General features: G+C 40.0%; 1 non-coding gene across 1 annotated transcript; it reads right to left on the bottom strand.

The window, feature by feature from the left end:
* Positions 1-2521: 2521 nt before the first annotated feature.
* LOC140869961 (small nucleolar RNA R71) lies at positions 2522-2627 on the bottom strand. Its single transcript, XR_012146948.1, has one exon. It is a non-coding gene; the product is annotated as a small nucleolar RNA R71 (small nucleolar RNA).
* Positions 2628-14386: the final 11759 nt, after the last annotated feature.

The raw sequence follows: 14386 nt of genomic DNA, 5'->3' as shown, positions 1-14386 counted from the left end.
ACGTTCATATCATTCTTGGGGATATAAATACAACACTTTGAAGATAAAACAAGAGCAAAGAATGGGGAACAAAAAGCATGGGCCGATTTAGAAGTAAAACAAGCTAGAATGAGAGCAAGCCCAAGGTGTGAGATACAAGAAGAGAGATGAACTTTCAACGTTAAACCCTTCACACCAAACCCACTTTATAGAACACTATTCCATGTTCAATATCTTTGTATATGAGTTGAAGAGAGGTCGCTCACACACATACGATAGATGTTCTTTGAAAGATTAGTTGAGTCAAAGTCTTATCCCAAAGACATTATGTAACGACCCACTGTATCAAGATGAGTATTTTCAGCGTGCTTATGTCCTCACTCACATGTACCCTGAGAAACTTCCCAGGGGGTTGATAAGTGAATTTTATGCACTTAATTTATATATGATTTGACTTGGATTTTGTGATGTATCGAGTGGATATTATGCGTATTTGTTATTGTTTTTGTGAGTTGCAAGGATTTGAAGAAAAGTAGCAAGAAGAAGCGGAAAGATGAATTATAGACAGCAAAGTTTACAAAATTACTGGAGCTTCTACGGACATCCAAATCTGATCTCCACCATTCAAATTGAATTTTAGGATGTTTTAAAGTTGCTGTCAAAATTTCAGCTCGATCCAACAACTAGAACTCGAGTTATGATTTTTACAAAAATGTTGCGCATATGGTGAAATAGAAGAACAAGTAGCGCCCCAGCGCTATATTTATAGCACTCCAGCGCCCGTAAATTCATGTCCATAGCACCCCAGTGCCTCACTTAGAGCGCTCCAGTGCCAGACGTCTTTCATTGAAAAATAAAATACGAAACTTGAGCGCCCCAGCGCCAAAAGTCAGCGCTCCAGCGCTGCGTAGTCTCCAAAAATATGAAAAGTCTCTAATCGAGGTTAAAAAGGAATTTTACAACTTATTCTGAGGGATACGAGGGTTTAGAGAGTTTTTCAGAGTAATAGGACGGCTATTGAGAGTTTTGAAGTGCACAAGAGCTCGAGAATTTGGTACGAAGACGGAAGACGATGGCATCCGGCGACGGAAAAGCTTAATTCTACTTCGTTCTAGTTTTCCTTTGAACTCTATTTTTCTAGTTTGATGGATTATTTGAAGAACAAGTTCTGTTTGATCTTTGAATTTATTATGAACTAATTTCTTAGTCTAGAGGTAGCTGGATCTTGACTGGAAACCATGATTGAGATATTTTGATTTATATATTTGAATTCTTCGCACAGTTTATTTGTGTTTTCTTGATTTTAATGCTTTCAATTTACTGGTCATAGATTGAATGATATTTTATTTAGAATCTATCACTCGAGAGATGAGATTTTGAATACGACATAGGAAAATACATCTTTGGTGTTTATATTGTTCGAGAGGCATATAACTCCATAGAAGTCATTAGAAGAATTTTCATGCTATTTACCGGATTTAATAGTTAAACTTAGATAGACATATTGAATTTGCTATTGAATACGAATTTCTGCTTGACACTCGAGATAGGTATTAGAAATAATAGGAATTCTTGGCTAATAAACTAGAAGATTTTATAATTGAACAATCATTATAAATAAATTGTGGTGTACAGTCAAGTGAAGTCGAACCTCTAGCATTCATCTCTTATTGAATTTTTCTCTCGTGAACTCATGGTTATTTAGTTTTGTTTCTTGCAAATTTTAGTTTTATAAAAATCAAACCATTTTCGTAGCTCTACATAGGATTATGATTTTATTAGTTGCAAATATTTGATATAATATCATATATTCATTCTCCGTGGGATCGACTTGGACTTAATTCCTATATTATAACTTGACATCGTGCGCTTGCGAGCGAAAAACACGCAACAAGTTTTTGGTGTCGTTGCCGGGGAATTGAATTTTATTTGATTTATATTAAATTGTGCTAATTATTCTTAATTTTGATTTAGAGCATTTTATTTTATTTTGTTGGTTCTAATTTAAAATTTTTTCCTGTCTATGCAGTTTATGCGAAAAAGCCAAAGTTACGACTCACTGCTCTTTGATCCGGAAATCGAGAAAACTGCTAAAGCTTTGCGAAAAGCTAGAAGAGAAGAGTTGCAACAAATGGCTGAAGAAAAAAAAAAAGAGAAAGAGTTGTCAATAATGATTCGGTGCCTATCCGAGATCACTTTCGATCGGTGATCAATAATCATTATTCTGGGATAGTTCGGCAGAACATCACGGCAAATAATTTTGAGTTGAAGCCAGCTCTGATTAATATGGTGTAGCAGAATCAATTTAGGGGTGCAGCTACTGAAGATCCAAATCTGCATCTGCGTACTTTTCTGGATATTGCTCACACGGTGAAGATTCATGGTGTTATTGAGGACACCATCAGACTACGATTGTTCTCGTTCTCTCTTAGGGACAATGCTCGTAGTTGGTTGCAGTCACTATCTCTTGGGAGCATCACTACATGGGAAGACATGACATTTAAATTTCTGGCTAAGTACTTTCCGCCTGCCAAGTCTGCCCAGCTGAAAATTGAGATCACAACTTTCAAACAGCAAGATCATGAGTTATTGTATGAAGCTTGGGAGTGGTACAAGTAATTGCTTAGAAAGTGTCCGAACCATAATTTTCCAGATTGGGAACAGATCGAATTATTCTAAAATGGTTTGAATGGGCCAACTCGTATTTCTTTGGATGCTGCTGCTGGTGGTTCGATATTCACTAAATTTCATGAGGAGGCTTATGAGATGCTTGAACAAATGATTGTTAGCAGTTATCAGTGGCCGAGTGAGAGATCTGCAATAAGGAATCTTGCTGAAATTCATGAGGTTGATGCATTCACTACATTGACTTCTCAGATGACTACTATTTCTACACAGTTGGCTGCACTGACCAAAGGCAATCAAGTTTCTATTAAGACAGCATCGCTGGAGACTGCCGTAAATTCTGCTGATGGATTTGAGAGTGTGGAGCAAGCTCAATATGTGAACAACAGAAATTACAACAACTATCGAGGTTATCCTGTACCCAATCAATATCATCCTAGTTTGTGTAATCATGAGAATTTTTTATATGCAAATAATAATAATGTGTTGAATCCTCCTCCGGGATATAATACAATAAGGGTGAGGGTAAGCCTCCTTTGGAGGATTTTGTTAATGATTTTGGGCAGGAATCGAGCAAGAGGATGGCAAGGACTGAGACTCGCCTTGATAGCTTAGAGACGCATGTGGCCAACATGGGTGTTGTATTGCAATCCATGGAGACTAGCATTGAACAGTTGGCGAATGCACTGAAAGATAATAACAGAGGACAATTCCCAAGTAATACTGAGGTGAATCCCAAAGAGCAGTGTAATGCTATCACATTGAGGAGTGGAAAGCAGGTGGATAATGAAGAGGGAAAATCTGAGAGCAATACATTTGAAAATTTTGAAGTTTACGAGAAGAAGGTCGAGGAGAAAGAGTTCGAACCTGAGCATAAACCGATGTACAAACCTTTTATTCCAAACCCCCAAAGGTTCAAGAAGAAGGCAGTGGACGAGCAGTTCTCAAAATTTTTGGAGATTTTCAAGAAGATACATATCAACATCCCTTTTGCTGCTGCTTTGGCACAAATGCCGAATTATGCGAAGTTTATTAAAGAGGTGATGTCCAAGAAAATGAGGCTGCAAGAGAATAAGGTGGTGAGCTTAACTGAAGAATGTAGTGTTGCGCTCCAAAAGAAGATGCCACAAAAACTTAAGGATCCAGGGAGTTTTAATATTCCTTGCACTATTGGTTCTTCTTATTTTAATAATGCACTTTGCGATCTAGGAGCTAACATTAATCTGATGCCTTTGTCTATTTTCAGGAGCTTAGGACTTGGCGAGGTGAAGCCCACAATGATCGCATTACAGCTAGCTGATAGATATATCACATATCCACTTGGAATCATTGAAGATGTTTTGGTAAAAATAGATAAATTTATTTTTCCGGCGGATTTTGTTGTGTTATATATAGAGGAGGATGCAAATATGCCACTGATATTGAGGAGACCATTCTTGGCCACTGCTCATGCCAAGATTGAGGTGAAGAATGGTGAGTTCTCGATGGGTGTGGACGGCGAAAGATTTATTTTTAACATATTCAAGAAATCAAGTAATCCACCCATCGAGGAATTATGCATGATTGAGCGAGTTGTGAAGCTGGCTGGCCATCCCAAACTTGTTCATGAAGTAGATTCAAAGAAGAATTATCTGAAGGTGCCAAATAAGAAGAAGAAAAGAAAGTTTAAAAAATTGTTGATTATGTTTGGAGGGTGAAGGAAAAGATAAAATCCTCCAACAAAGCGGAACCGGGCTAGACTTGGAATACAGTCGGGCTATGGACTATAAACTAAGCGCTTCTTGGGAGGCAACCCAAGCTAGTTTTTATGCGTTTTTTATTTTCTTTTAGTTGTTTTTTTATCATGAGGAAACTAGACATTAATAATGATTTTGAATTGTGTAGGTGAAAAAGTATGGAGCTGAAAGAGTTTAGGATCCACCCCTGATGAAGAGTTTTGATTGATTAAGATGGTGTCAAGTACTGACGCTTGGTGCCTAAGGTATGTGTCCCTTGTTTTTAATTAATACTGTACATTGAGGATAATGCACAATTTAAGTTTGGGGGGATGTTTATGTTATGTATTGTTGGAAAACTGGCGAGTTCCCAGACCAATTACGATTGATACCCGGTGCAGCGGAAGTTTAAAAATTTTTCATGGAACGTTTCCATGGTATGGGTATCAACCGTTCATCGATTGAATTACGTGTGTGTAAAATTCAAATAAAAATTAAATAAATTTTACCTCAAATCTCGCAACGAGATTAATGGACACCAACAGAACAATTCTGCTCTTGTTGTCTCTCCCTGGAACCGATGAACGCCTTCAATCAGGTCCACGAACAGAGGTTTAATCCCTCTGATAGATTGCACTAGAAAATCTATCAGAAGTTTTCTGCGAAGAGAATACACGAATTTGATTCGTTATTCCTGACTGCAATTCAAAATCACAGACCGGAATTTCTCGGGCAGAGTGAAGGGGGGCGGCCGAAATATGTTTGAGAGAGAGGGTAGGGTTTTCGAAAATTGCTCTCAAAATAATGACCTGTTGTGTTTAATTTCTGTACTGAAATAACTTATTTATAATGCAGGCCACTAACACCTTAGGGCCCATTAGTCATAAGCTGGGGCCCGACAAGCAAAGCCCACTCGTTCAGAAATTAATATAAAATTCATCGTGACTCCGATTGATGAAACGATTTCACCAATGTGCACAGAAACCATTTCTGCACGTTTTAAAGTCAAAATAAATTTTCCTGAATCCGAATTCAGTGGTTTCCAAAAATGTCCATCCCTATGTCATTTTAGGAAATCCTACTCCCTTACTCTTATTTAAGAAGTCCAACTCCTTAGTTCATTAAATTTAACTCTTTAAATTTAACTATCTCAACGGGGATTAAAACTCCATTACACTGTGTCACCCTCAATGGTTCAGGGATACAGCTAGCCGTGGGCTCACAACTCCTTGTGACTCGGAACAACACTTTCCGACTTGCCCAACGAATCATGGTAAAGCGCCTAGCAACATCGCCCCATGATTCCCTAGGTATCACTGATAGTGCCTACAAGAACCAGTAGATTTTGGTTAACGTACAGTACGGTCCCTTCATCCATATATCCCGATCGAATCAACAACCATTGGTATATCGAGAGTCGCTCAAGATTCGATAACTATGCAATGCATCTTGAAGATCAAATTAGTGACATCGCATGTGCTACTAAGAAACCATTTCTTAAATCACATCAAGTACTCTGGCCAGAGATTTGTCACACTAATATCTCCTCAGATCGCATAGGATATCCACACTCGCAAGTATGTGGTGAATCCTTGACAACAATGCATTGACTCCTATATGTGTCGTAACTATACCCAATCTCGACACCTGATGACCCCCATAGAGTCGGTAAACGAGTCAAAGCACAGCACTAGCATATAGAGTCTCCATGATGTTTCAAGTCGTAAGGACTAATGGTGTACAACCAAAACCGCGGACTTTATCCACTCGATAAGTGATAACCACTTGGAAAGTTCGGATAGGGTAGTTCGATTATTCATCCTATGAATATCCATTTGCATGCTTCGAACATCTCCATGTTCCCTACCAATGAAACGTGGTACTCCGCATCGCAAATGCTAGTCTCAAACTCGAGCGATCCTTATCCTTATTACCGGACGGCTCAATCGACTAGGAACGGTTTTAGAATATACAGTGACTATAAGATGTATTTCATGATAGACATCTCCATGTTCTACCACATCTTACATACACTATAGTATATTCAAGGTCTTTATCAAAACAACAATAGTATATCACAATATAACAATATGAAGTAATATAAAGTCATTGCCATAAAAGTGTAAATAATATTAAACAAAAGATTGTTTATACAAAGAGTCAACAAAGCCCATAGCCACACAGTTGGCTCACTGGGCACCCACTCTTACAATCTCCCACTTGCCCTATAGCCAACTAGTCATACTACGTAGACCCATTGCTTCGCGATGTTTGTCAAACAATGGTCCTGGCAAAGGCTTAGTAAGTGGATCAGCGATATTGTCTGCAGAGGCCACTCGTTCGACACTGATGTCTCCTCTTTCCACAATCTCCCGGATTATGTGGTATTTCCTCAGTACGTGTTTGGATCTTTGATGAGACCTTGGTTCCTTTGCTTGAGCAACGGCACCCGTGTTGTCGCAGTACACCGGGACTGGACCAACAAATTCAGGAATGACGCCCAACTCTTGGACGAAATTCCTCATCCAAACGGCCTCTTTAGCAGCAGCTGATGCTGCAATGTATTCAGCCTCAGTGGTGGAATCCGCTGTGGTGTCCTGCTTGGAACTCTTCCAAGAGATAGCACCGCCATTGAGCATGAACACAAATCCAGAGGTTGACTTCGAGTCATCCACATCACTTTGGAAGCTAGAGTCGGTATAGCCTTCCAGTTTGAGTTCTCGTCCTCCATAAACCATGAACATATTCTTAGTCCTTCGCAAGTACTTAAGAATGTCCTTCACGGCTTTCCAATGCATCTGACCAGGATTAGACTGATATCTGCTCGTGACACTCAGAGCAAATGCTACATCCGGTCTGGTAGATATCATCCCATACATGATACTACCTATAGCTGACGCATATGGTACATGTGTCATATTCTCTATCTCTGCATCAGTCTTGGGACACATAGACTTGGATAGAGAAACTCCATGACACATGGGTAGATGTCCTCTCTTGGACCCATCCATTGAAAACCGTTTCAATATGGTATCGATGTAGGTTGATTGAGTGAGTCCTATCATTCTCTTAGATCTATCCCTATAGATCTGTATCCCAAGAATGTAGGATGCCTCACCCAAATCCTTCATCGAAAATCTACCTGATAACCATATCTTTGTTGACTGCAACATCCCTACATCATTCCCAATGAGTAGGATGTCATCAACATAAAGTACTAAGAATGTCACCGCATCCTTAACTACTTTCTTGTACACGCAAGGTTCCTCCGGGTTCTTGATGAAACCAAAGTCTTTAATTGTTTCATCAAATTTCTGGTTCCAACTTCTTGATGCTTGTTTTAGACCATAAATTGATCTCTGAAGCTTGCATACCTTATGCTCGCTTCCCATGGATGTGTACCCCTCAGGCTGCTTCATATAGATTTCTTCCTTAATGTCTCCATTAAGAAAAGCAGTCTTCACATCCATTTGCCATATCTCATAGTCATACCATGCAGCTATGGCAATAAGGATTCTTATGGACTTGAACATTGCAACTGGTGAAAAGGTTTCGTCATAGTCAACTCCTTGCCTTTGAGTATAACCTTTAGCCACCAATCGCGCCTTGTAGGTCAATACCTTACCATCAGGCCCAAGCTTTCTTTTGTAGATCCATTTACACCCTATTGGAACAATTCCATCGGGAGGATCCACTAAAGTCCAGACTTGGTTAGTATGCATCGAATCCAATTCTGACTGCATAGCTTCAAGCCATAAATTCGAATCCGCATCAGAAATTGCTTCCTTGAAGCTTCTTGGATCACATCCAATGTCGGGTTCATCTTGACCCTCTTCAAGAAGAAGACCATATCGAACTGGAGGTCTAGAAGTCCTCTCGGATCTTCTAGGTGCAGGCGTGTCCAGCAATGGTTCCTGAGGTGTGGGATCGTTATTTTGTATTTCGGGTTCTTCTCGAACTTCTTCGAGTTCCATCATCTCGCCTTTCTTATCCAATAAGAACTCCTTCTCCAAGAAGGTGGCATTCCGTGAAACAAACACCTTTGTTTCAGCAGGATAATAGAAATAATATCCGATTGAATTCTTCGGATACCCTACAAAATAACATAAGCTGGATCGACTATCCAACTTATCTCCCACTGTCCGCTTCACGTAAGCAGGACATCCCCAAATCCTCAAGTACGAATACTTAGGAGCTTTGCCATTCCATAACTCGTATGGTGTTTTGTCCACTGCTTTAGTGTGGACGTTGTTCAACAACAATACCGCCGTTTCAAGCGCATAGCCCAAAATGAAGGTGGAAGCTCAGTGAAGCTCATCATAGATCGAACCATGTCCAACAAAGTTCGATTACGACGCTCCGATACACCATTAAGCTGTGGTGTCATAGGAGGAGTCCACTGAGAGAGAATCCCATTCTCTTTTAGATAGTCCAAAAACTCGGTACTCAAGTATTCTCCACCTCGATCCGATCGAAGTGCTTTAATACTTTTACCTAGCTTGTTTTCTACTTCAGCCTTGAATTCTTTGAACTTTTCAAATGCTTCAGACTTATATTTCATTAAATATAAATACCCATACCTAGAATAATCATCAGTAAAGGTAATGAAGTAGGTGTGGCCATGTTGAGTCCCTACTCTAAATGGACCACAAACATCTGTATGGATCAAATCCAACAGATTTTGACTACGTTCAGGCTTCCCCTTAAAAGGAGATTTAGTCATTTTCCCTTTTAGGCAGGATTCACAAGTAGGTAGAGAGTTAATATCAGACATATCAAACATGCCCTCTCCCACTAGCTTGTTCATCCTCCTTGAGGAAATATGACCTAGTCTAGCGTGCCAAAGGTTTGCGGGTTTTGACTATCGATTTTCCTTTTGTTTGTTGTTACCGGTTTGTCAATACAATTCACTGGAACGTCTTTTAGTTTTAAATTATATAGATCGTTTTCAAGTTGTCCATTTCCAATTAAACATTCATTCTTGTAAATACTGCAAATCCCATTCACAAAATTACAAGAATAACCATCTCTATCAAGCATAGAAATAGAAATAATGTTTTTAATTAAATCTGGCACAAATAAAACATCTCTCAACAATAATTTAAAACCATTCTGCAAAATCAAACAAACATCTCCAATGGCCGTAGCTTCAACTCTGGAACCATTCCCGAGCCTCAGCTGGGTCTCACCCATTCTAAGCCTGCGACTTCTTGTCATCACCTGCAAATCATTGCAAATGTGAGAACCACATCCGGTATCCAATACCCAAGAAGTTGTATTAAGTGACATGTTTATTTCGATATAGAACATACCCTTTGCAGTTCCCAACTGCTCAAGATACTCCTTGCAGTTGCGCTTCCAATGACCCGGCTTCTTGCAGTAATGGCAAACATCCTTGGATTTTCCATCGTTTGAAGCCTTTGTCTTTTGCTTCTTCTCGGGTTCCACTTTCTTGGGTGGGGCAGAACGTTTCTTGCCCTTCATACTTGGCCCCTTCTTAGCAGAAGATGAGGAGCCCACCAAGAAAGCTGGCTTATCCTTCTTAAGTGTGGATTCATATGTAACGAGCATATTGACCATCTCTTCAAGGGTGGCCTCTATCTTGTTCATATTAAAATTTATCACGAATCCATCAAATGAAGAAGGAAGAGATAGAAGCAGCAAGTCCACATTGAGTTCATGCTCCAACACCAAATCAAGGGTCGCTAACTTCTGTATGAGCCAAATCACTCGTACCCCATGATCACGGACCGAAGTCCCTTCACGCATGCGGCACGTCATCAACTCCTTAACAGTAGAGAACCTTTCAGCCCTCGACTGAGCCCCAAAAAGTTCCTTGAGTTGCGTGTGAATGTCAGCAGCATTCACCGTGTCCTCAAATCGCCTCTGGAGTTCATCAGACATCGAGGCTTGCATATAGCATTTGGTCTTGATGTCATGGTCGCACCATGCATCAAGTTTGGCCAATTCCTCCGGACTTATGTCAGCTGGTGCTTCCTTCGGAGGTGCTTTCTCTAACACGTAGAGCATTTTCTCCGAAGTTAAGACAATCTTCAACTTCCGGAACCATTCCGTATAGTTGGCGCCAGTCAGCTTGTTTTGTTCGAGGATCGAGAATAAAGGATTTCGCGAATTCATTGTATGAAATACTGAAAAGGAAAAACAGACATATATCAATGATTGTTTAACAATTTACTAAGACATAAAATAGGCGAATTTAATTTTATGAATCTCACTCCCACTATTTTAACGATTTCACCACCCTCTAGTGAAAACGGGAAACTTTTTCCTTAGTGAGAACATGGAGTCCAATTGACAAACTTATGGTCCCGAATAATATCAGCCAACCATAATTCTCAAAAGGTAGAGCCCAATTGCTTCCAAAGCAACCCCCATGTATTTACCTCATGTCCAATAAGGGCCCAATAATATGACGCCGTTTAAAGTGACATGTCAAGATGACCCATCAATATTAAGTTGTGATGGACGGTCGCCATGTGGATCCCCCAATAATATGAGCCGATCCCATGGGAGTTCCACCCAACTTACAACATTTGTCGATCCAATGTACAGCTTTCCGACGGACGGGCCCCCCCAATAATATGAGCCGGACCGTATCCGCGGGTAGCATCACATACATTGACCGTTGATGGAAGGTAGGAACATTTAAACAATATTTAAATTTCCTTTATTTATCTTGATATAAATTTTAAATCATATTTAAAATGAGGGATTTTATTTATAAAAATATTTGTCTCATCATTTTTAATTTATTGCATGCATTGCCGGATTCACGCAATTTATGTCTAAACATGCATACAATCATAATATCACATATTATAGGATGATCGATTCCATTTCTAATTGACCCGTGGTTGCCAATCACGGGTCTTAGTCCAATCCTAGGTAATATGCAGTATGCAAATGCAATCCTATTACATATGCTTCCAATTTACATTTCTTCAGTCTTCATTGTCTGCTGGGCCCACCATCTTCAAATCTTGATCTCCCACTAAATCTAATGTATTTACAATTAAATAACAATGACAAGTAGGGGATACATTTTTAGGGGGTGGGAACGGGCTATAAACCAAGCCCACTTTTATTACATATGACATTCATATCGGGCCATAAACCAGGCCCATTAATAAAACCAACAACAATAAAGACAAAATGTAAATTCCTAACATACACCTACAAAATTGGTCATGGCAATCGATCATCCTTATCCAATAACATTTAATTCAAAATTAATTTATTGGATAACATGCTGTGGCAATTCAAATTTAAACAAGATAAAATCATATTTTATATATAAAATCACATTTCACATATAAAATCATATTTTATCTCCATATCAAATAAAATCATATTTTATCTTATAAAATCCAATTTTACAAATAAAATCATATTTTATCTAATATATCATAAGATCATATCTTATCATCAATTGTACCAAAATAATTGATTTCAAAATTCAATTTACGGATAAAATATTAAAATTTTCCAAAAATTCAAATTTATCCAAAATCAATTTTAAAATTTACGGACTCGAACAATTCGATCCGAAATCTCGTGAACCAATCAAAAACAATTTTTGACCGGACCAAAAATAAAATTTTAAATATTAAAATTAAAATATAATTTTTCCCGCGGGCCGCCCGGGACACTCCCGGGCCGGCCCGCACCGGGGCGCGGGCCGGGGGCAGCCCGGCTGCCCCCTTAGGGCAGCGCCTGGCGCCGCCCCTGGGCGGCGCCGTGCGCTGCCCTGGGCGGCGCCGAGCGCCGCCCTGCGCAGCGCCCAGCGCTGCCCTGCGCAGCGCCCAGCGCTGCGCTGGGCAGCGCACAGCGCTGCCCTGGGCGGCGCCGTGCGCCGCCCTGGGCGGCGACAGTCGCCGCCTTGGGCGGCGCCGTGCGCCCCCTTTGGGCGGCGCCGTGCGCCGCCCGGGGCAGCAACAATTGCTGCCCCACCGGGCAGCGATCCAATCGCTGCCCGGGTTTTGCCCCGAAAAAATTTTTTATTAAAAATATTTATTTTGTTTCATAAACCGAGACTCAAAAATTTTGTACAATTGATTATTCAATCGATTGATCTGAGCAACCTGGCTCTGATACCACTGTTGGAAAACTGGCGAGTTCCCAGACCAATTACGATTGATACCCGGTGCAGCGGAAGTTTAAAAATTTTTCATGGAACGTTTCCATGGTATGGGTATCAACCGTTCATCGATTGAATTACGTGTGTGTAAAATTCAAATAAAAATTAAATAAATTTTACCTCAAATCTCGCAACGAGATTAATGGACACCAACAGAACAATTCTGCTCTTGTTGTCTCTCCCTGGAACCGATGAACGCCTTCAATCAGGTCCACGAACAGAGGTTTAATCCCTCTGATAGATTGCACTAGAAAATCTATCAGAAGTTTTCTGCGAAGAGAATACACGAATTTGATTCGTTATTCCTGACTGCAATTCAAAATCACAGACCGGAATTTCTCGGGCAGAGTGAAGGGGGGCGGCCGAAATATGTTTGAGAGAGAGGGTAGGGTTTTCGAAAATTGCTCTCAAAATAATGACCTGTTGTGTTTAATTTCTGTACTGAAATAACTTATTTATAATGCAGGCCACTAACACCTTAGGGCCCATTAGTCATAAGCTGGGGCCCGACAAGCAAAGCCCACTCGTTCAGAAATTAATATAAAATTCATCGTGACTCCGATTGATGAAACGATTTCACCAATGTGCACAGAAACCATTTCTGCACGTTTTAAAGTCAAAATAAATTTTCCTGAATCCGAATTCAGTGGTTTCCAAAAATGTCCATCCCTATGTCATTTTAGGAAATCCTACTCCCTTACTCTTATTTAAGAAGTCCAACTCCTTAGTTCATTAAATTTAACTCTTTAAATTTAACTATCTCAACGGGGATTAAAACTCCATTACACTGTGTGACCCTCAATGGTTCAGGGATACAGCTAGCCGTGGGCTCACAACTCCTTGTGACTCGGAACAACACTTTCCGACTTGCCCAACGAATCATGGTAAAGCGCCTAGCAACATCGCCCCATGATTCCCTAGGTATCACTGATAGTGCCTACAAGAACCAGTAGATTTTGGTTAACGTACAGTACGGTCCCTTCATCCATATATCCCGATCGAATCAACAACCATTGGTATATCGAGAGTCGCTCAAGATTCGATAACTATGCAATGCATCTTGAAGATCAAATTAGTGACATCGCATGTGCTACTAAGAAACCATTTCTTAAATCACATCAAGTACTCTGGCCAGAGATTTGTCACACTAATATCTCCTCAGATTGCATAGGATATCCACACTCGCAAGTATGTGGTGAATCCTTGACAACAATGCATTGACTCCTATATGTGTCGTAACTATACCCAATCTCGACACCTGATGACCCCCATAGAGTCGGTAAACGAGTCAAAGCACAGCACTAGCATATAGAGTCTCCATGATGTTTCAAGTCGTAAGGACTAATGGTGTACAACCAAAACCGCGGACTTTATCCACTCGATAAGTGATAACCACTTGGAAAGTCCGGATAGGGTAGTTCGATTATTCATCCTATGAATATCCATTTGCATGCTTCGAACATCTCCATGTTCCCTACCAATGAAACGTGGTACTCCGCATCGCAAATGCTAGTCTCAAACTCGAGCGATCCTTATCCTTATTATCGGACGGCTCAATCGACTAGGAACGGTTTTAGAATATACAGTGACTATAAGATGTATTTCATGATAGACATCTCCATGTTCTACCACATCTTACATACACTATAGTATATTCAAGGTCTTTATCAAAACAAAAATAGTATATCACAATATAACAATATGAAGTAATATAAAGTCATTGCCATAAAAGTGTAAATAATATTAAACAAAAGATTGTTTATACAAAGAGTCAACAAAGCCCATAGCCACACAGTTGGCTCACTGGGCACCCACTCTTACATGTATTATACCGAAGCGATCATGACGATAATAATAATTGCGGAATAAAACAATCAACAAGAACACCAAGATTTATGTGGTTCACCCA

This window comes from Henckelia pumila, chromosome 4, assembly GCF_033568475.1.
Source record: "Henckelia pumila isolate YLH828 chromosome 4, ASM3356847v2, whole genome shotgun sequence".
In the NCBI taxonomy this organism is placed as follows: Eukaryota; Viridiplantae; Streptophyta; class Magnoliopsida; order Lamiales; family Gesneriaceae; genus Henckelia; species Henckelia pumila.
The sequence above is the reverse complement of the archived record's forward strand: the minus strand, read 5'-3'. Positions and strand labels throughout refer to the sequence as shown.